Here is a 20740-nt window from a genome sequence, read left to right as displayed (position 1 = left end):
CTTTTGCCTGAACAAGCCATCAATGAGTTTCTGGACATCTCCCACATCACTGCCAAGGGGTCTCCTATGGAAACTAGCACACCTACATAGCTCGCGCTCACTGTGCTCCAAATGGAGCTACCAGGAGTGTCTGCATAAGTGAAATAGTGGAGGGCTACTTTGGCTGAATTAGTTACTATAAATTTGTAGTATATACTTGGTCTGTCTCCAGCTAACTTAAGCCAAGGTTTAAAAATATGCCAAAGCACTCTACAAGGACGCAACCAAATGCATGTTCTTTGCTATTTTATGGAGCATGTCACACTATTTATAGTATTCTGCTTAATTGCATAATTAGTCAATATTAATTAACCAACTTCACAAGTATCCTTTCTGGGCAAAACTTCTCAAAAGAAAGTTGTAAAGCATTCTAGGAAACGTGTAATACAGCAAGCTTTGAACTTCCTACTGGTTGCGTAATTATTTTTTGTGCCCTATAAGAAACTCACAAAATGTTTAAAAAGTGCATGTGACATCTCACTTGCATGCCTCGATTGCTTATCGCTGTCATGAACTGTCATGAGGGAAGCATAAAACTGGCATATATCGTACAACCAATGCCTCCATTATTGCCCCATCACATTTTGAACAGCTGCACACAGGCTAGATGCACTGTTCGTTCATATGTGGCACATTTGAGAGCACTGCAACCAAGGCGTGCAAGCAGGCATCACATGCTTTTTCTTTATATTTGACTGGCTTCCTTTAAGACGCAGAAAAATTTATCACATAACCAACAGGAAGTTCAAAGCTACCGAACTAAATGTTTTCTGTAATACTCTACAACTTTCTTATTGGAAGATCTGGCCTAAAATCAACATGCTATAAAAACTAACAAGCGAGCCACAGTGCAATGCCACAGAAATAATGCAATGATGAGATAAGGTTCGCAGGAAGACAATAGAGGTTGAACGCAGAGATCGACAGAGAAGGACTTGTCAGGACGAAGAGAAGTGCCCCTCATACTGGCTCGACCATTGCAATGATGAGAGTCGTAGAGACTAGTCCGGGCTACAGCATGGAACAATAAGTGTGTGCACTGTTCACATTTTATTCTACACTGCAGTTAAATGAGCCAGGAGAATAAGGGGAGCTTGATCTTTTGTCAGAACCGTACGAAGACAATGAAGCCAGAGAAGGGAAATGTGGCGTTAACTTCAAGTAACAACGATGTGCTAATACAAATTAAATAATTTGAAATACTATGAAGACTCACATTGTTGGAACAACTTCACTATTAAACTAGCAGCAGTCATGTCTGCTGCAATCTGTAGTAGTTATATAACCAGTTTACTTACAAGGTTCATGTTTACTGCAAGCTGTATTTACTCTACTCTGTTGTATTGTTTAACAAGTTCACAATCATGACTGATGCTTACTGAAAGTTGTGATACTAAATAAACATAGCAATAAGTGGTGTTTCTTGAAAACTGACCACATTGGAATAGCAAAGCAAGAAAAACCACTTGGTGACAACTACAATGCTTAAACAGGTGCAATATGATGCATGAGTCATGAAATCTCCTGATACAGCTGAAATTCAGGAATGCAACAGTTGTGTTCACTGAAGACTGTACGACTGAGCTAGGTTAAGGTCAGGTTAGGTCAGGTTCTTTTAACTCTGCACAGCATATTGAAGATATCCCTTAGATGACGCAGTTCAGCAGTGGGTAAAATGAGATTGAGACTCCTCACGTTTCTCATAGAGTTGCGGAGCGACAACTCTGGAGTTGGAATGCTTCTGGAATCATTCCACATTTTCAAACACCCGGAAGGGAATGGAATGATTGCACCAGTCAAACAGATGGAATGGGAACGGAATGGGCACATAGTCCCAGAGTGCTAAATGTTTATTTTAAGCGAGAATACAAAACCAGTAAATTTGCCAATCAAACTAAACTAAACATGGCGAACTATATTTCTCAATTTTTACTGAAAACGGCTCTTTCGATATCTTCCTATACATTACTTCTGCCACAGTAATTATAAACAACACGGCATTCTACACATTCTACACTTCTGATGACCCAGAAATCTTACTTTGTTAAAATGTTGAAGTGCATTTAGAGACGGCAAGTTTGAGCTAATTCCTTCACTTCTAGTTAAGGAATTAACTTACTGTTTAGTTTTAGTGAACTTGTTAACATTTAGTTAAAGAGTTGCTAAGAATTGTTCAATTTAGCAAGAGCATGCTTTACCTATGACAAAGAGACGCAGGCGAAACATGATTTAAAAAGTGCACCATGTTTTTTTTGCACAATGTGTATCCAGACGACCTGGTAGGCAGCGGTCGGAGAGGTGTACGGGAAAAAAAAAAAGGTGCTTGTTTATATGCCAGTAAATGTGAAACAAAAGAAGGCAGCAGACTTAATCAATTACATCGGCTCAAAGCTCACTTGCTGCAAGAGGCATTCTTCTACAGTGAAGAACACCATGGTTATTTTGCTTGCGTGCTTTCACTTCAAGTAATTGCACTTATCTACTAAGAGGGACATGGTGTATATTGTTTTACTCAAATAATAATTAGATTACACACAACAACACCCTGCAGAGAGTTTCCTCCTGTGCGAAAAAATAGCATGTAGCATTGTTTATTACATTGCTAAGGCTTCAAAAATATATTGTTTTTTTTTTTGTTTTTTTTTTTTTTGCTACTAGGCATGCAAGTGCTAGTAAACAATTTTAGAGAAAGCATTTCATTTAATGGAATTAGAGGAATGGAATGGTGCAACTCAACCACTCCAGCAGTGGTTAAACTCTCATCATTCCGAAAAGATGGAAATTTCCACAGTGGAATGAAATGGCGGGCTCTGCTCTCATGTATCTCTGTCCCTTCACCTCGTGCTAGAATGTTTTTCAAAAAGCACACAAATTTTAGCCTCCTCTCATTCTGGTCCTTGCGAAACTTGAGTCAATAGACTCCTGCAACTGTTTCATCTCTAAAACCAAGTTTTTTTAATTCTGCAATATTCCAACTGCAGCTGTGTTACCTGCTGCTGCATTGAGTATACCATCCAGGTGATATCTTCAATGTGCCATGCCGAGGTAGAGAAGAATCTGAACTGATGCAAACATTCTCCTCCACAAAATTGGCTTTAAGATAAGCAGAAAATTAGTTTTCCTTGTCGCTTCTTGAAAAGCACTCAACTACTCAGTCACACATGACACTTGTTCTAGTTCCTTCAAATTGCATTCTGCACACTGCACCCAACAACCAACTGAGTGGTATCTGGAGTATCAACTCGAGCCCAGGTTGTTTTAATGCTTTCCTCGCAAACCATTTTCATCAAGCCATGTCCACACATGAGAGGCCTCCAGTGGCTCCTCACAATGGTCAGGGTGTGATCAAGCAAGCAGCTCGCTTTCCCAACGTTCACAGGGTGTCCACCAAGTTGACGTTTCCAAATTCCCCGAGTTTTCTAGGTTTTCCCCGAGTGCCTTTGCAAAATTCCCTGGATGAAACACAACGCCTCAGTGTTGCGTTTCGTTGCTTGAAAGAGTTTATTTTAGTTTTAATGAGGGACACCTGCATCTCAGCGTCAGTGAATACACTTTGTTTTTTGATCTCAAGCTTCTTCAAAGAAGCGGCGGCACGCCTCCTATCCCGTTCATTCCTCAATGCCTCAGTACTTTCTGTTCTTGTCCTCCTTCCAACGCATGTTCGCTTCACGAACCATTTGAACCATCCTCTTGGTCAGTTGCAGAGTGAACATACAATCTTTAGTACTCCCTAGGGGCCACGAAAACAACTGAAAAATCGGGCAGTTCGACAAAATAAATGCATGTCTTTTACTGCCCTTAAGTACCCCTGAAACAGTTCGGACTAATTTTGTAGACGCGTAGGGTACAGCCAAAGTTAATCATTCGCACCACAATTTGTGTGAAATGTCTCATATTAAGAGAGATACAGACGATTACAGGTTACCCCTTCTCCATAGTCATGCATTTTCTCCTCAACTCGTTCGCCGAGTGATAGGGGCTTAGCTCCACCTTCACTGGCTCTGTGTCATGTTGGCACATCGTGTCGTCGACTTCAGGTTCTCTAGGCGCAAGCACGCGAAGCCTCTCCAAACTCTCCGCCAGCAGCTTGGCAGTCGACCCCAAGTGAGAGTTATCAAAGCAGCGTGCGTTGCGAGCATCCTGTAGCAGCACCAAACGTGTCTGGTATTCCGGTAACCACAGGTGAGCTGGGTGCTTCAACGGATGGCTGGAGGTATAAACTCAAGCTCACGATGGAACTTTAACGTAGACGTATGGTGAGCGGCCTGATCGGTCTGCACCGTCCAGTCACCTGTTGGCGCAGAGCTTAACCAGCCAAACAAAGCGCTAATATTGCTCTAACCAAGTGTAAAACATTTTAAACATTTACAAAAACAACGTATTAGCAATTACACGTCTGCTAAAAATTTACACCAGCAGCAAAGAATACATTTCGTTACTTCTGCTGTGTGTGGCTGAGCTCTGTGCCACCAGGTGGCTGCACCATGCAGACCATTCACATTTGCGCTTCTGCTTATCCCGTGAAACCACACGGTCAAATGGCCAGGCCCTGTCCCCTTGCGCTTGTGTTTACCCCAGTACCGGACTCGCGAAACGCTATTGCGTTAGTAATCAATCTTCCGGTGTAAAGTGATGGCCGCAAACAAGCAAATCCTGACGCCGATCGGATAGCGGCAGTCCGATGCGCTGCAGCCAGTCCGCTCGTTTGCTGCCTTGCAGAGGGACACGATGTCCCAGCTTGACATATTGCCAGTCGCTACGTTTGCAGTCCACAACGCAACAAAGTCGAATCATAGTGCTCGCGAAAAGACCGAGATCGACTCTGACCATGGAGCTCTCGTCAAAATGGAGCTCGTTGTAACACAGGAGACGATGCTTGCTGTGTGCCGGAAGTGTTTAAGTGTATTGAGAAATTGTTCATGTGCATTCTCTTTCTGTTAATTTCTTTTTTTATAGAAACAAATTAACTAACACTGCAACTATTACGAACATAATTTGTTCACCATAAAGATGGAAAAACTATCGATGACGCACCCTGGGCAGCCAATCGGATAGCTCACCCTACTGACGTCAATTGGGTGATTTAGGTGGTATGGGTAGGGGCGGCTAAAAATGAGGAGTACTGTCTAATTATTAAAGTGTCAATGAGGCATTTGTAGGCACCCCCAGGCACCCCCAAATGACACCTAACTGCTGTGTTTTCAGTGATGTACTAATTGCGTGCAATTTTTGTTCCGACTGGAAAACAAACCTTAACAAATATGAAAAATAACACCTGACTGCGCTCCCACCCGCACCATAAAGCAGCGCCCTCCAATAAGCTGATTGAAAGCAACTGCTATGACTGTCGCAAACCCAAAGAGACAGCACATCACCTTGATAATGACACGGAAAGAGCACCAACAGCAGGTTTCATGGCTTTGCAGCTATTTTTTTCTCTCTATGTTGCATTTATTATCAGTCTCTCAAGACTGACTGATCACATTAATAACAAAAGTCCCTTGATAACGCGGCCGAAGCACCGTTCTGACCACACACGAAACACGAAACACAATGTAATAGGCATAGCAAGTTGTGCACGCAGCTATATTTCGCTCCAGAAACTTGCTTCGGACTAAAGCCAATTTTAAGTGACGGTTTTAGTTTTCATGAGAGTGCATAAGTGCTGAAAAAATAGGCACATGGCATAAAATAAAAGAGAAATAAACAGACCGGGCAGTGACCCACATGTTGATAAAAGGCATAACCGATGCATTCAAGAAAGTAAATAACCACTTCTAAATAAGCCGAATTGGCAATCGAGACGCCTGCACAATAAAGAAAGAAATACATCAAATTTCAGTGAGCCCTTATCTATGAATTCGTAAGCGCCGTTGAATACAAGCTGGTGCCTAGAGGACGTGTTCCGATAGGTCTCCTTCTGCAGCTACACAGTACTGAGTCCGCTTTATCACATGTTCAGTGGCTTTCTTGATGACCAACGCTAGAATTCTACGGCAAGATCTGTGATCTTTCGATGCGTGCGTGCCGCTCCCAGAGGCAGTCATTCTTGCTCCCTGCTTTGACGATCGTGAAACTTCGGAGTGCATTAAAATATCACCGTCTTTTGGGAAAAAGTTGAACTGCTTAAAAAACAAAAATATAGTTACCTTCCTTCACGTCTGATGGCAAAGTCTTTTTATGAGCAGCGCGGAAGGTCTCGAAAGCAGCATTTCAAACATTCGATAGTGGGCAGCCATTCTTGCTTTCTACTTTGACGATCGCAAAACTTCAGAGCGCGTTCAAAAATCACCGCCTGGCAGGAAAAAAACAAACTGCTTAGAAAATAAAAATATAGTTCTCCTCCTTCACGTATGATAGCGCAGTGCATCCATGAGCGGTGCGGAATGTCTCGAAAGCGGTGTCTCAAATCATCATTAGCGGGCTAACGAGGCACAATGGTCGCGGTACGGAAAGATATTTTAAAAACACTTTGTGCGGAAAACAAACAGGGGCGAAGAAAAGGAGCAACACAAGGACGAGCGCTTTCCTTGTGTTCGTCCTTGTGTTGCTCCTTTTCTTCGTCCCTGTTTGTTTTGCACACAGTGTTTTTAAAAATGAATCTGTTCCAACTAGGCTGACTCGCAGTTATGCTTCAGTATGAAAAGTCAAGAAATTATCCCATTTTCTGTTTACATCAGCTTCTGGTTCACCTCTCTGCTTTGAATATGTGTGTTTCCTAAAGGCTTCCCCACATTTCTTTATGGCCTTCTTAACCTCCTCATCCTACTAGCTCTTAGGTTTGAATCTTTTTCCCTTTGGGCCTGACTCGTACCTTAGCAAGCTCTTACTCAAATAGCCTTGTCAAATTTCTGTATGTCCATTCTGTTTTAGTACCCTCAGAAACTACTTCACTTTGTTGGGTTGTTATTTCCAGCTGCTTTTCTGAGTAAAAACACCCATATGGTTTATCCTCTTACCTCCTTCCTACTTCCTTTTCTCTTCTAAAACTCAGCTTGATACGTTTGTGATACCTACCTAGACTTCTGGAGCCATATTTATCTATGTTCATTACTCCTAGCCTATCCATACATCTTATGTGTATAATCCACCATCGACTGCAGGTTCCCTACCTCCCATGTTATGTGCCCTTCACACTTCACAGTACTGTTACATATTACTAAGTCATGCCTTTCACGCATATCCAGTGCATGTTGCCTGTTGAGTTTGTGTACCCATATATATCTTCTATGTGTGCATTCATGTCTCCTAGTATAATTATCTCGCACCCTACTCCTAGCTCATTATTGCCACTTGCTATGCATTCAACCTTTTTTCTTTCTTTCCTCTTTGGCGTTTGCTCCTGTCCACAGGTACACAAAACCAAGGAGTGTCTGCTCCGCTGCCACTTTCCCTTATAGTCATAAATGTTCTTTGCATTCCTGTTTGACCCTTTGCCAATTCATATTGTTATGAATGAATGCCCCAATTCCATCCCCCTTTCTGCTGCCCTCTGATCTATTCAATGATGGAAACAGCCAAGGGAGTTTTGGAGCAGCTCTGGGAGCAGCGATTTTGGCACATTGGCACAGGTTTGGAGCAGGAATTGTTCATTTTGGAGCAGAAGATACACATTTTGGAGCATGTTAGGTAAGGGTCAACATGTCAAATTAAGAAAAGAAGTCTTTTGTTTCTGACTTTGCAGAATACTGTTAGGTTACGGCGAATCAGTTCTGCGGAAGCCCAGAAGGTGGAGGAAAGTTCACAAAAGAAAGAAAAAAGTCACACACCCAACAAGAGAAAGCCAAAGGAAACCCATTTGCGTTGCTCGGAAACCACTATTAACCCTTTCAGGGTAGATTTTTTTCGCCATATGCAATCACCCAGGGTCTATTTTTTTTATTGCAGATTCCAATTCCTCTGAGGGACCTATTACGAAAAAAATTTACCGTAACTTTTCTAGGGGGACCATAAAGTGAAAAAAAAAAATATTTTGCACTGGTATGTATGTACTCTTTATTCATGAATAACAACAATAAAAAAGGAAATAAACTTATAAGAATTAAAAATTTGATGCATTGTAATAGTTTAAGGCTTAGAATATGCGCACACGACAATATTTCGCAAGTCTGAAATGTTCCTGCTCTTACACTAATAATAACGTCCATAGCATAATCGAACTGCGTAGGTGAGCGTACTCAAGAAAACTGTGTGGTTGTGTGCCCGTCAAAAAAGCAAAACGTGCGACAAACTTCCACTAATCTTCATCTTATCGCCAATCGGAGGCAATTAGTTTTCGCGAGTCTCCCCCCCAAAAATAGAAAAGCAAACGCATGCGCAGCGGCATTCTTCCTATACTCACCCCTGTGAGCACTAAACGAGCGAGAAACAGGCGGCAGCCCTTTGAGCAATTAGTAACAAGATAGACATCAGTTTTGCGAGCGCAAGAAGCCGAAACTCTGACTCTGACCAAAGCACCGACTCTGACCGGTGCATGGTTCGACTTTTTGTTTTGAACTGAGCCTCCTTGCTGCCCCACGAAGTAGCACTACTGCACATCCCCGCTCATCATCATTTCTGCCTGGTTCGCAGCTACAGCAGTTCTAGTTTCAGCTTAGTAAGCCATGTCAAGACAATTCAGCAGCTGATTTGTTTCTTTCTTCGTGCACAATGCTGCGAGTAGGCCATGTTTTTCGTTTGTGGGACTGGTGTCGGCATGACGGCGTGGTGATGTTTGCTTGTGCGCTATGTCGAGGTTGCGGTGATGCAACGCGGCATATGGAAACATCACGTCAAGTGTCTAATGGCGCCGACAGTGCCCACGCAGACTGCGCTGGAGAATGCCGGCAAGCGGTTGCCAGGAGGCCTAGGATTTGCAGCCTTCCGATGTGCTCCCTACCGACGCCGAAAATGTCCTGCCGAGACCTGCGCAGTGGTTTCATTGCGATTCCTGACACCGTCTCATTTGAGTTTCACAGGTGCTGATACTGCTGTACTGACATGCGCAGAACTCGATGACGGCGAGATCATTCTTCAGGTTTCTGCTGCGCCGCCGGACGATGACTCCGAGTCAGAAGATGACGCACCATGTGCTATGCTGCCGTCGCATGTGGAGCGTGTACAAGCAGTGACTCTGCTTTCAGCCACCTATAGTGACCGTACGACCCTCTCCGAGATTCAGGCTTACCTGATTGCGCATAAACGGAACAGCGTGCAACGGTGCATTCACGATTTCTTCAAGCCTACTGCCGAGCCCGAATAAGTGCGTGGAAATAAAGGATTTTTTTTTATCTGCTTTTTCGGACACCTGTTTATTTGGCCATTTACGCAGTCGCCGTGAGGTCCGAATAAACAGTCGGCGACTGTAATGCAAATCCTAGGTTGCTTTAAATCCAGTTATCGCTCATGTTTCAACACCCTCCTCAACTTTTAATTGACATCTCCTCAACTAGGTAAGTTTATAAAGCTAGCTAATTAGATGTATTTGTGCACAATGAACAAGAAATACTGACTGTGACAAAAATGAACAACACCCATCAATTACAGTGAACTCCTTTTGCGTAATATGTTTAGTAACTTTTTTTTTTCTTGGTGGCATACAGTTAGCAAAGCAGGGTACCGCAATATAAATGCGAAGTTACACTATGGGTCAATGAAGGGGAAAAAATGTGTCCACTGGCTTTATGATCAGTGTTTCCGACCAATATTTTGCCCAAGTTCAATTATTAGGGAGTCCAGGGAGTCCACACTTTTTCTGTTTACCATCCTTTAAACAAATAAAAGATTTGATTTCAAAAGGTATACATTTTCCATTGTTTCACAATGGTCGGACTAGGTATTAAAATATTCTACCGTTTCGCCATGTGCGTCAATGCTCAGTGGTAGAGTACTATGCCTTTTGAAGGGACCATCAATCAGACAATCGCTGGACACATACTTAAGGCAAGCAAGTAATCCGTGGAGGTTGGACGGTGCACACGAACCTCTCTTTGCGATTCGTTAGCCATGACTTGAATTATCATCAGAAGGATTGTAGAGTCTGGCCGACTAGGGTCGGCAATGTAGAGTGAACGTCTCTTCTCGAAAAAATAAACCACGACTGTCCCTTCTCTGTGTCTGAAAGCTATTGCGTCGTCCCATCTATCAAGCGGATTTCGCTCAAAAGCGGAAAGAAAACGATCTTTCCACTTGTGCCATGAATCTCGGCACTGACTTGCGATTCGCATGTCCCACCATTTTCTGGCATTGCCAGATAAAAAACGGCGCATGTTACACACTTTGTCGTCCAATGATGTCCAGTGGTTTTGTGCACATGCGTATTCATAAAATCTGAGCCACAAGTTGGCGGCATTGGATGCCCCATTGAAACTATCCTGCTTAATCTCTTCTCGGTGTGGTTTCTGTGCTCTTAGCGAGTCGCAAACCGCTTCGATAATCAGTCGCTGTTGCTCATACTGCGTGGTCTTCTGCTGCAACAGCGCTTGCAACAAGGCGTTATTCGTGCGCTCAGTGTCGTTCTTCGAATCTAACCTTGAATGTCCTGGAAACACAATCTCAAATTCAGGCATAGAAGCATCGATTCGTACCGCACCTTTCTCAGCGAGGGCCATTTCGTTCAGTTGACTCTTCTCAGTGATGATGCGAAGCAGTTCCGATGAAGTTGCTGATTCCTGAAGAAGCACTGGATCTTCGCCATCAAGCTGGTACATTTTCACGGTCGCCTGCCCATCTGTTCTTCTTAACAAGGTTACTTCAAGCCACATGGTCGGCTGTGCCAAATATAAAGTAAGAGTTAAAATACAATAATTTATTTACAGGGATCCATCTTGACCACTTTTTTCTCTTCTTCCTCTTCCTGTTCTTGTCTCTCCAGTCTTCTTCTTCGCCGGAACATCACAATAATGACCACTTTTCACAGTACTATTGGGTTCGTTATAAACGGGTTAGACCATATTCTTCTTGTAGCACAAATGTTGGATTGTTGCACAAGGTGAAAAGACTATCAGGGCCTCACAGCTTTTCAGTTGAGTCAAAAATGCTATAAAACGCAAAATAGTACACACTAACAACTTGTAGAACAAAGAAACAAATCTTTTCATACATATGCCCTGATAAGTAGACAAGAGCAGCACATAAGCGGGCAATAACTGTTGAGGCCTTTATCAAGTAGTGTAATCTATAATTTTCCTCCTACTTTTCTTAGTGCCACCTGGTTTCCAAGAGCCTCATCTGGTTTGAAAGCCTCTGACAGCATCTTCTGTCCCTCCTGCAGGAGAGCTTGACCACTCTCGATGTCAGAAAAGCATTTTGTTCTCATTTATTTTAACAGGGGTAGCTCCGCATTACTCAGCATCATCTTGGCTGAATTACAGTTAAACCTCGATATAACGAACTCTAACGAAATTCTCCATATAACGAAGTCTAACTTTTCATAACCTCTTGTCCATAGAACACCATGTATTTAGAACCTCATTATAATGAAGTGTGTTTGTGTATGATTTCAATATAACGAAATTTCGCTTCCACCGCAAAGGAACGCCGAGATAATAAATGGAAACTTCTGCCGACGAAGATGGTCAACTGATTCAATTACAAGGGCTGCTTGCAGACGCACCTCTCAAATCTCAAATCGCACGTGGCGCAACAAGAGCAACCACCACAGTGGAGCCGCATCATGTCCTGTATAAAGTCCAAGTGCGTTAGGATTCTATCGCCCCCCCCCCCCCCCCCCGGCATACTTTGTGCTTTAGGTGCAAGTGTGCGAGGGTGAGACAAGAAAAATGGTGCCTTCACAAGTGCTGCTTTCCTGCGCGAACAAAGGGGAAAAGGGGGATGGAAGCGAGCTCACGGTAGCACGATCTAGTGTGTGCGAAAATCGGGGGGGGGGGGGGCACCCTTGTTTAAAGGTAATCTGCTGCGTGTGCAAAGTGCCGAGACTGCGTGGCATTATATAAGCTATCTTTCCGCACATTTGCTATTGGAGGTTGCATTATCTCGAGTTTCGGTGACCCATTGGACCGAGAGGCAGGCGAAGCACTCGCTCTTCGCTGCCGTCGCTTTTCATGATAGCGTTGTCCCAGTGTGGGTGATGCCATCAGCCGCGGAAGCAGAGTGCATGCGAAAGAATGACTGGCTTCACTTAATTCGTACCGCTGAGAAGATATCAACTCCCAAATTCATGAAAATGAATCGTTTTCTTATTCAAATTTAGTTTTTTTTTTATTGCGCTATAATTCGGATAGTTGTGCAGCCCCTTTCCCCTTTCCGTGTAAGAAAAATTCGACAACTGTACTTACTTGCATATAAGGTTGCATTTCAATACAACAAAATTTCAATCTAATTAAGCAAACTGCAGATTTTGCCTACTTTGTTATATCAAGGTTTAACTATATATTCCTTCTGCAGTCCCTCTTCTTTTGCTGAAGTGCCTAATTCACCAGAAACATCATGTGCTGCTTTCCATGCACCAAAGCCTCTTTTCAGTCACTCAGGATTTGTGCGAATCCTTCTCTACTTAGATCCGCTCCTGGGTCAAGGAATCTTTCTGGAATCGTGCCCGAACCTTTCTGAATATGATATTACAGAGCCAAGTCTGCTCATGGAATACTGGCTCGCTTTTGCATTATATGTCTATTTTCACTAAAGCCCCTCTCTACATCTGCATTTCTGTATGACAGGCTTGGAAAAGCTCCCACATACATACACAGCAAGGGGTACTTCCCCATCCCATCAGCTCACCTTAGATGGAAAAATCTTCCACCAGAAATCACACACGATTTTACGCAGGGTCTACACTTTCAGTCATCACAAGGCTGAACTTATCCATCAGGGAGGACACCTTATGAGCTAGAATCACTACAGGCATTTGTTTGGCCAAGTTCCTCAGAGACGCTACTGAACTTTCATGTTACAAAAAACTTGGGCGGAGACACGCGAGGTCCTTAGTACAGTGTTATGAAATGGAAGTCTTTTCATTTTTGCCTATTCCAAAAGCAAACAGAGACAGTTTCTTCGTAAGCAGAGAGACATAGATCTCTTTGGAGCCACTTATGGTGTCCACGGCGCCGGAATCAAAGGCGCATCGACATTAGTGGCACGGCAACTCGTATGCAAACCACCGGTTGACAGAGGTCTTGCTGGCAAATGGCTAGAACTCTCTGTCACACAGAGGATCTCCATGCAGTACAGCTATGGGGTCATTCAACAACAGAAAAGCGGTCAACGGCAACGATCCTTGCTGCCCGTATCGTCGCTACAGCCTTTTCTGATTCACTTTGAATCTGCAGCAAATGGCACTTCAGAACGACTCCCAAGCCACTATGTTTTGTTAGCATTGTTGCTGCTTGACCCTCTCCTCGCAATGATTTCATACAAGAAAACATGCTAATATTTACAGCGCCACTGGCTGCGATGCGAGCATAGCTGAGGCAGTTCGCCGTGCACTGTTAGTAGCCATGCACTGTAGCTAAACTTGACCCGTATCGAAACTCTTGTTGGTGCTAAACATTTGACCATGGACATAGCTTTTATTAAAATAAACATTTTGTGGCACTAAAGCGGACATCATTTTGCCTGGAATAGAAGCTGCATAGCCAAAAATGCCAATGTTCGCGTTGCCTGTCATGGCGGCACATACGCCAGTGTAGCGTCGATGCACTGTTTCTGCAGTCAATGCAAAGTTTTTACCATTTATGTTCACTACGACGTTATATGATTAGCAATCTCATTTGCTGCATTTTCATTGTATTACCAGGCACTGTCAAAGGTATGCACCGCTGGAAACCCAATGGCATTTACACTGGCTGGCAATTTCGAAAAATATGCTGGCTGTTTATATTCTTGTACTAGAAACAAATTCTCGGTCATTGTCATTTTCCCTTTCAATAAAATCAAATGCATGCAGATATTTGGTCCAATAAGCTATAGTAGTTGAAAAAGCATGCGATCGTAGCTGCCTGAATCCAATGTCACTGTAGCTCATGCTCATAGTTTTCACAAAAAAATAAATTATAGGGCTATATTACAGCTTTTCTAGTTGTGGCAATTAGCCAACGCAGAAACAACCTTCAAGCTTTGTTTTATATTATTTTACTTGTCACAGCTTTTGCACATCCCCCACCATACCACTGCAGGCCATTTTCTTCTGTTTGTATGACTAAATAAAGCACGCAATATCCACAAGGGGGCGCTGTGTGTCAATTCAAAACTCCAGCACAAGGTAAGCAAGTAGACAAAGTTTCGTAGGGTCAGACACCACTTGCAACCAGTAGCAATACAGTGGTGGGGCCAGGTGGACAAAACCACCTACCGCACAATCTCAAGCAAGAGCCGCAACTGTATACGGGTCGTAGCACCAACTTGGCAGCCAAAAATTTTGAAAGTAAGAAAAAAGAACAGAGAAGAAATCGCATACGGTCAGCTGTTGCTGCGTGCACACATCAGCGACTTTTCACGTGCCGGAACTAGATGACAAGAACTCCGCTTTGACCTCTTGATGTCAGGAGCACAGCCATGGCAGTGTGCAAGTTGCCAGCACATTTTTTTATGCAGTTAGTTTTCACAGCCAGCTCAGGGTGTCTACCAAGTTGACATCTCCAAATTCCCTGAGTTTTCCAGCTTTTTCCCCGAGTGCCTTTGCAAAATTCCCTGAGTGATGCAGAACTATGTTTTACGCCAAGACAGGCTGAAACCATATTGCCCGACGCTGTCACTCTCTAGTAAGTATATGAAAAAAATTTTAAAAACGACTTAATCCTATTTGAATACTAAGGCATAGTGTTTATGTTATTCAAAATGAGAATAGAAGGGATGGGTTAGTAAAATGCACAGCAAATAAAATGTTTTCGAAAAAAATTGCAAATTGAGTCGGACATTCTCAAATACGAATAAAAAGGAGATGCATACAGAAGCAAATATTTTCGAATATGAACTATTTCTATCAACTGACAGCAAGCTCAATGGTATGAGACCCGAACTTCGTAACAATTGAGATTCTCTCAACAGCTCATAAGTCAACCTCAACTGTCCTGACATACTCCCAGCCCGCGCACGACGCCTACGCGTTGTGCTTCACTGCTTTAAAGAACTTATTTTGGTTTGGATGAACGGAGACACCTGTATCTCGGCTTCAGGCAACACTTCGCTTTTTGAGCTCAAGCTCCTACAAAACGGTGGCAGCACGCTTCCTTTCCCATTCATTCCTCAATGCGTAGGTCCTTTCTGTCCTTGTCCTCCTTCCGCCACTTGTTAGCCCCATGGACGATTTGAAGCATCTTCTTGGCGAGTTGCACAGTCCACGTCCAGTTTTTTGAACTCTCTAGGGGACGCGAAAACGTCCAAAAAATCGGCCAGTTGGAAAAAATAAATGCATTTCATTTACTGCCCTTAAGGGCTCAAACCGCCACAGGCACATTCGAAAACACTCTGAAGGCCTGTCGGTACACATCTTAGGCATATCGGTGCTAGTACTGTGACAGGAAATACTGGGTGCACACGTGTATAATTAAGGAATACATAATGTGTCCCGTGGCAATAGCCCCTTCCCACGCTTGTTATGCTTCACTGCAATACTTCTGTGTATGCTTCATCAAGCAACATTTCTGTACAGAGGCGAAGCTGACTTTCGGGAACCAGCATTATGCAACGCACCTTGCTTTCCAAGCTTCTAAGCCAATCGCGAGGACTACAAAGACGGAGTTGGTGCCATTGCTGACAGCAGCGAATTCTTTCAAAGAAAAACATGGCGCCCAACGGCAAGACGCTCAATAGCAAACGTTGAAGCAGCTAGGTCTCGCGTTGCCGCAGTGGTAGCTACGGCTCCGGAAAAGTCCGGAAAATCGGGCGGCGAAGGGTTCTTACATCCAAAGTTTCAGACATTCGATACATTGACTCTATGGTACGTGGTGGTGCCGCGAAGTTGTCCAAATTATCGGGCATCCGAAAACTCGGTCGTTAGCTGTACACTGGCAACTCCTCCAGCCGATGACAGGGCCTCAAAAACGATTCATTACGATTGCTGTCTGTTACTAGAGCCAGCATTACCGCGACTTTCGACCCTTTCAATAATATTACGCTAACGCTAACGTAACGCTAACGTAACGTTTAACGCTAGAACGTTATCTAGTGAGGCGAGTCTAGCAGTGCTATTGGAGGAACTAGAGGGCAGGAAATGGGATATAATAGGGCTCAGTGAAGTTAGGAGGACAAAAGAAGCATATACAGTGCTAAAAAGCGGGCACGTCCTGTGCTACCGGGGCTTAGCAGAGAGACGAGAACTAGGAGTCGGATTCCTGATTAATACGGATATAGCTGGTAACATACAGGAATTCTATAGCATTGACGAGAGGGTGGCAGGTCTTGTTGTGAAACTTAATAAGAGGTACAAATTGAAGGTCGTACAGCTCTATGCCCCCACATCCTGTCATGATGACCAGGAAGTCGAAAGCTTCTATGAAGATGTGGAATCGGCAATGGTTAAAGTCAAAACAAAATACACTATACTGATGGGCGACTTCAATGCCAGGGTAGGCAAGAAGCACGCTGGAGACAAGCCAGCGGGGGAATATGGCATAGGCTCTAGGAATAGCAGGGGAGAGTTATTAGTAGAATTTCCAGAACAAAATAATATGCGGATAATAAATACCTTCTTCTACAAGCGGGATAGCAGAAAGTGGACGTGAAGGAGCCCAAATGGCGAGACTAGAAATGAATAGACTTTATACTCTGCGCTAACCATGGCATCATACAGGATGTGTGTGGCATCATACAGGATTACGTTGTAGCGTTAAAAGTTACGCAATGGTCATTAAGGGTTACGGACTGGATTCCAAGGGAAGGAAGCGTAGCAGGGGGCGGCAGAAAGTTAGGTGGGCAGCTGAGATTAAGAAGTTTGCAGGGAAAACTTGGCCACAATTAGTACATGACCGGTGTAGTTGGTGAAGTATGGGAGAGGCCTTTGCCCTGCAGTGGGCGTAACCAGGCTGATGATGATGATGAATAAAATTACAGCTAATTTTCTCTGATAGAGGCACAAATTCCCCAAGTTTTTCCAGACTACTGAAAATCCTAGAGAATTCCCGGTTTTCCCAGTTGGTAGACACCCTGCAGCTCCTCCGGCTCATCTGTCAGTTGCAGGGAATATGCAATGGCAAGGAAGCGTTTGATGGTGTACGATGCTGCATTTAAGCTCAAGGTTGTTGGATATGCTGAGGAGTATAACAAGAGAGCAGTCTCCTGTAACTTTGGCATCAATGACAAGTGCGTGCATCATTGTCTGAAGCAGAAAGAGGAGCTCGCCACAACTAACAAAACAAGGAAGGCGTTTCGTGGGAAATAGCGCTAGTTCCCGGAACTAGTTGTCTGAAAGATTAGACCAAATGGCCCGGTTCTATGCAAGTGCCGGACCTCATCAAAAAAGTGTGGCCCTTACACTAGTCTCTACAGTTTGTATAGACTTCACTACACCATTATTAACAAAAGATGAATGCCTAGCACTCACTGCTGAAGATAATGCATGTGGTGCCATGTAATAGCGGTCTCAAGTATAGGCACAGTCATTTCGCTCTTTCCTGAAGGTGCCGATGTGCCATCGCATGTTATACTCATAATATATAAAGCTATGACCAGCATGTTTCACTGTGAAATATATCGGTTTCCTAAAGGATTTCATTTCAGAATCTTACTAATAAATTTTTTGCCACTAAAACTGTTCTAAGAAGTTGTGGAGCAACTGGACTGCTGGAATATAAAAAACCTCAACTTAAAACATTCTCAATATAATGACGTCTTTAGCTAAGGTACATCATGTATATAGACTCGACTATATTTGGTGCTTTAAAACACAGTGGTGAATTCCTGCTACTTCAAACCCGATGGTACACGCAAATAAGTTTGAACTAGTCACCCAAAGAATAAATTTGAACAACCATTTGAAAAGAATAAGTGCAGTTTGGAACATTTTACCACTGTCGAATTCCAAAGAATGTTGGATCTCTCTACAATGCCAAATGCTTGATGGTGGTAAAATAACTGGCTACAGACAATTATCATGAGCAGCAGGTCTACTGCAAAACAAAAATTGTCCTGCATCAGTAGACACCATCCAATGCATGCAAGTATTCTGCAGTAGAAATGCTCTTTTGGGATCCCCACTTTTGCTGCATGCTCACTGTCTTGAAGACCTCTCCTGTACGACTTCTTAGCTTAATTCTGTAACATGCATAAATTATCGGGTTTGAGTTTGATGTACAGATGGACCAACGTTGGATGCACTTTGTACATAAAGAATTCACAAATAACAGTGAAGAAGTGCACATTAGTGGGTATGAATCCAGCCACTGCATTCCAGTGCAGACAAGCACCAAAGGGGTGAAGAAAAGCATGCTGCACGACAATAAATCAGCTTGTTATAAATGATAAATCAAGCTTTATTTACTACGGATGGCTCATTGGCCTAAAGGGTAGAGGGATAATGCTCATCATGGGCCAGATTAAGCTTGAAAACAACATAAGTAAGCAATTGGCAAAGAAAGCGGAGCAAAACATATTAGGTTTGACATGTCCGTCCTAGCGGAGCTGCAATAAGTCTAGTGCACATTGAAATAAAAGGTGCGGGGACATCAAAACACATCAGAAGTGCTGTGTCACAATGCTATTGAAATCTAACCAATGGTTAGTTAGCATGCCTACACAGTCAAGGTGCTCTACCCTACAGGGTGCCAAGAGGAGAAGAGTAACTATGTCAGAGCTGTGGAAGTGACATTATGACAAGTAAGGTGGACACAAGTTGACTGTTCAGCGTTATCTCAAACATTTCAGGTTAAAACTGACAAAATAACTTCAAAATACATCGTTTATCAACAAAAGAAGGCAAACTTTGCCCTCCTCAATCGAAAACATTGCAGCTCCAACATAACATAGGACGGCCATATTGAGGCATAATAATGCCAACGGCACACTGGCGTTGGGATATTATGGTTCCAATGCCACTGAAATTCCGTCTTCACAAAGCATTTGCATGACCTAAACAGACTGCCTGCATCTGGGATCCTAGTCATGCGACTGTATGCAATGCCACTAAAATGGTTCGAAATAATGCTTGAACTAGAGCATGTGCCATATTAAATAACATCCAATTTATCGCTACACGAAAATTTCGTCTTTCTCTTTTCCATAACCTATACCGTTGCCTCTCCTTGCATAGCGAACCTTATCATTCAGCCTACCTATTACTCTAACCATGTAATGATCTGCACAAAGTTAGGTGTATTTCTAACTATACAGGCAGTTCTTGCTCAACTGAATGCACGCTGCTCAGCCAGTCACTGTGGTCATTTCTTAGTGCAGAAACTAATATGTTGTGCAATTTACTTCTTTTTCACAGTTCTGACCACTGCAGTTAATGATGTGTCTGTGAAAACATATTTTACGAGCCCTTTTTACATGAAGACAAACACCAGTTCGTCTTTGGCTAAAAAGCTGCATGTTGCCATTCAGAGCTATGCAATAACTTGTGCAGGTTCTCTTTTTTGTTCTCCTTCATGTGTGGACTTCAATGTGTAACACATACATGCTGTTGAGAACTCTTAGCACTGCCATCCCCTATGCACTGTAATGCCTCATTGGCATCTAAGTTGGAGGCCCAGGTAAGTGACAATGCACTGGATAAACATCCTGTTTTCCACCGAAATAACGGGGAAAATATGATGGGGCACACGCCACACAAAGCGCAACAAGTTCTTGTTCAAAACAGCCCACACATCTACACAATGCACAACCAATTGGTCCCAAATGCAGCCCTACTGGCAATAAAGTGAGAATGCAGTGTAGTAAGGGAGGAGATCCTCTCTTATGTTCACTCATTACAGGTCTTGGAGCTCCAGTAAAACAATGCGATCACAACTACAATGGTTGTGGTCAGCATTGAGAGCTGTCTGCCCAGATGTGTGTTCTCAAAGTTCATGCAATAGTGCATGCAGCATGTGCCCAACTAACCTAGCATATATACTAAGTTACCCTAAACCACTAGAAGCAATACAAGTTATAATGGTCACTCCACAGCTCTGAGTTGATGCTGAACTAGTATGGTTGCCAGTGAGGGGGGCACACCAGGGAAAGCCTGACACTTACTCACAAGCCGTTTGGAAAGATGACGAAGACAGGCCTGTAGTTTTCCCATAGAACAGAAAAGCAAGAAGGCACAAAGGGAGCATACAGTGAGGAGAACAGCCCTGAGAAAGGGACAAGAAAAGTGTTGGGGCACTCTGACCGCAAACACAGCTCTGGCTTCCTTGGCCACAACAGTATTTTTTTAACTGTATGATCTTGCAAGCAACAGAGTGTTTGGGAGCCACTTGAGGCAAGGAAACTGGGCTAGTACTTGAGGCTACAAACCGCAGGGCTGGAAACAAACTTGAAAGGCAGAACATTGGCCCACTTGACTGGAGTGGTTTGACATCCCAAAGCAGTGCAGTTGCTATAAAAGACCGCGTGAGCTCCAGATTAATTTTAAGCACCTTGGATTCTAAATTTAATGTGCACCATCCGCAGCACTGTATTCAACAAGTACTCAGCCCACCATCAACGTTCATTGTGTTCCAGCAGCTGTTCTGACATGTTCCACCCTAAGCTTTCTCTAACTTGCCCCATGACAAGGCTGCAACAGGTGTACAATGCCAGTTCACCTGACAAAATTTTCAATTCAGTGTCTGCGTAAAGTTGGCAC

At 43.4% G+C, this 20740-nt stretch overlaps 1 protein-coding gene across 4 annotated transcripts in view; it reads right to left on the bottom strand.

The window, feature by feature from the left end:
• Positions 1–20740, bottom strand: part of Ctl2 (Choline transporter-like 2) — a 448555-nt gene that overhangs the window by 187136 nt on the left and 240679 nt on the right. The window lies entirely within an intron of this gene.

Source organism: Dermacentor andersoni, chromosome 1 (assembly GCF_023375885.2).
Source record: "Dermacentor andersoni chromosome 1, qqDerAnde1_hic_scaffold, whole genome shotgun sequence".
NCBI lineage: Eukaryota > Metazoa > Arthropoda > Arachnida > Ixodida > Ixodidae > Dermacentor > Dermacentor andersoni.
Note: the sequence above shows the minus strand (reverse complement) of the source record. Positions and strands in the feature narration are given on the sequence as shown.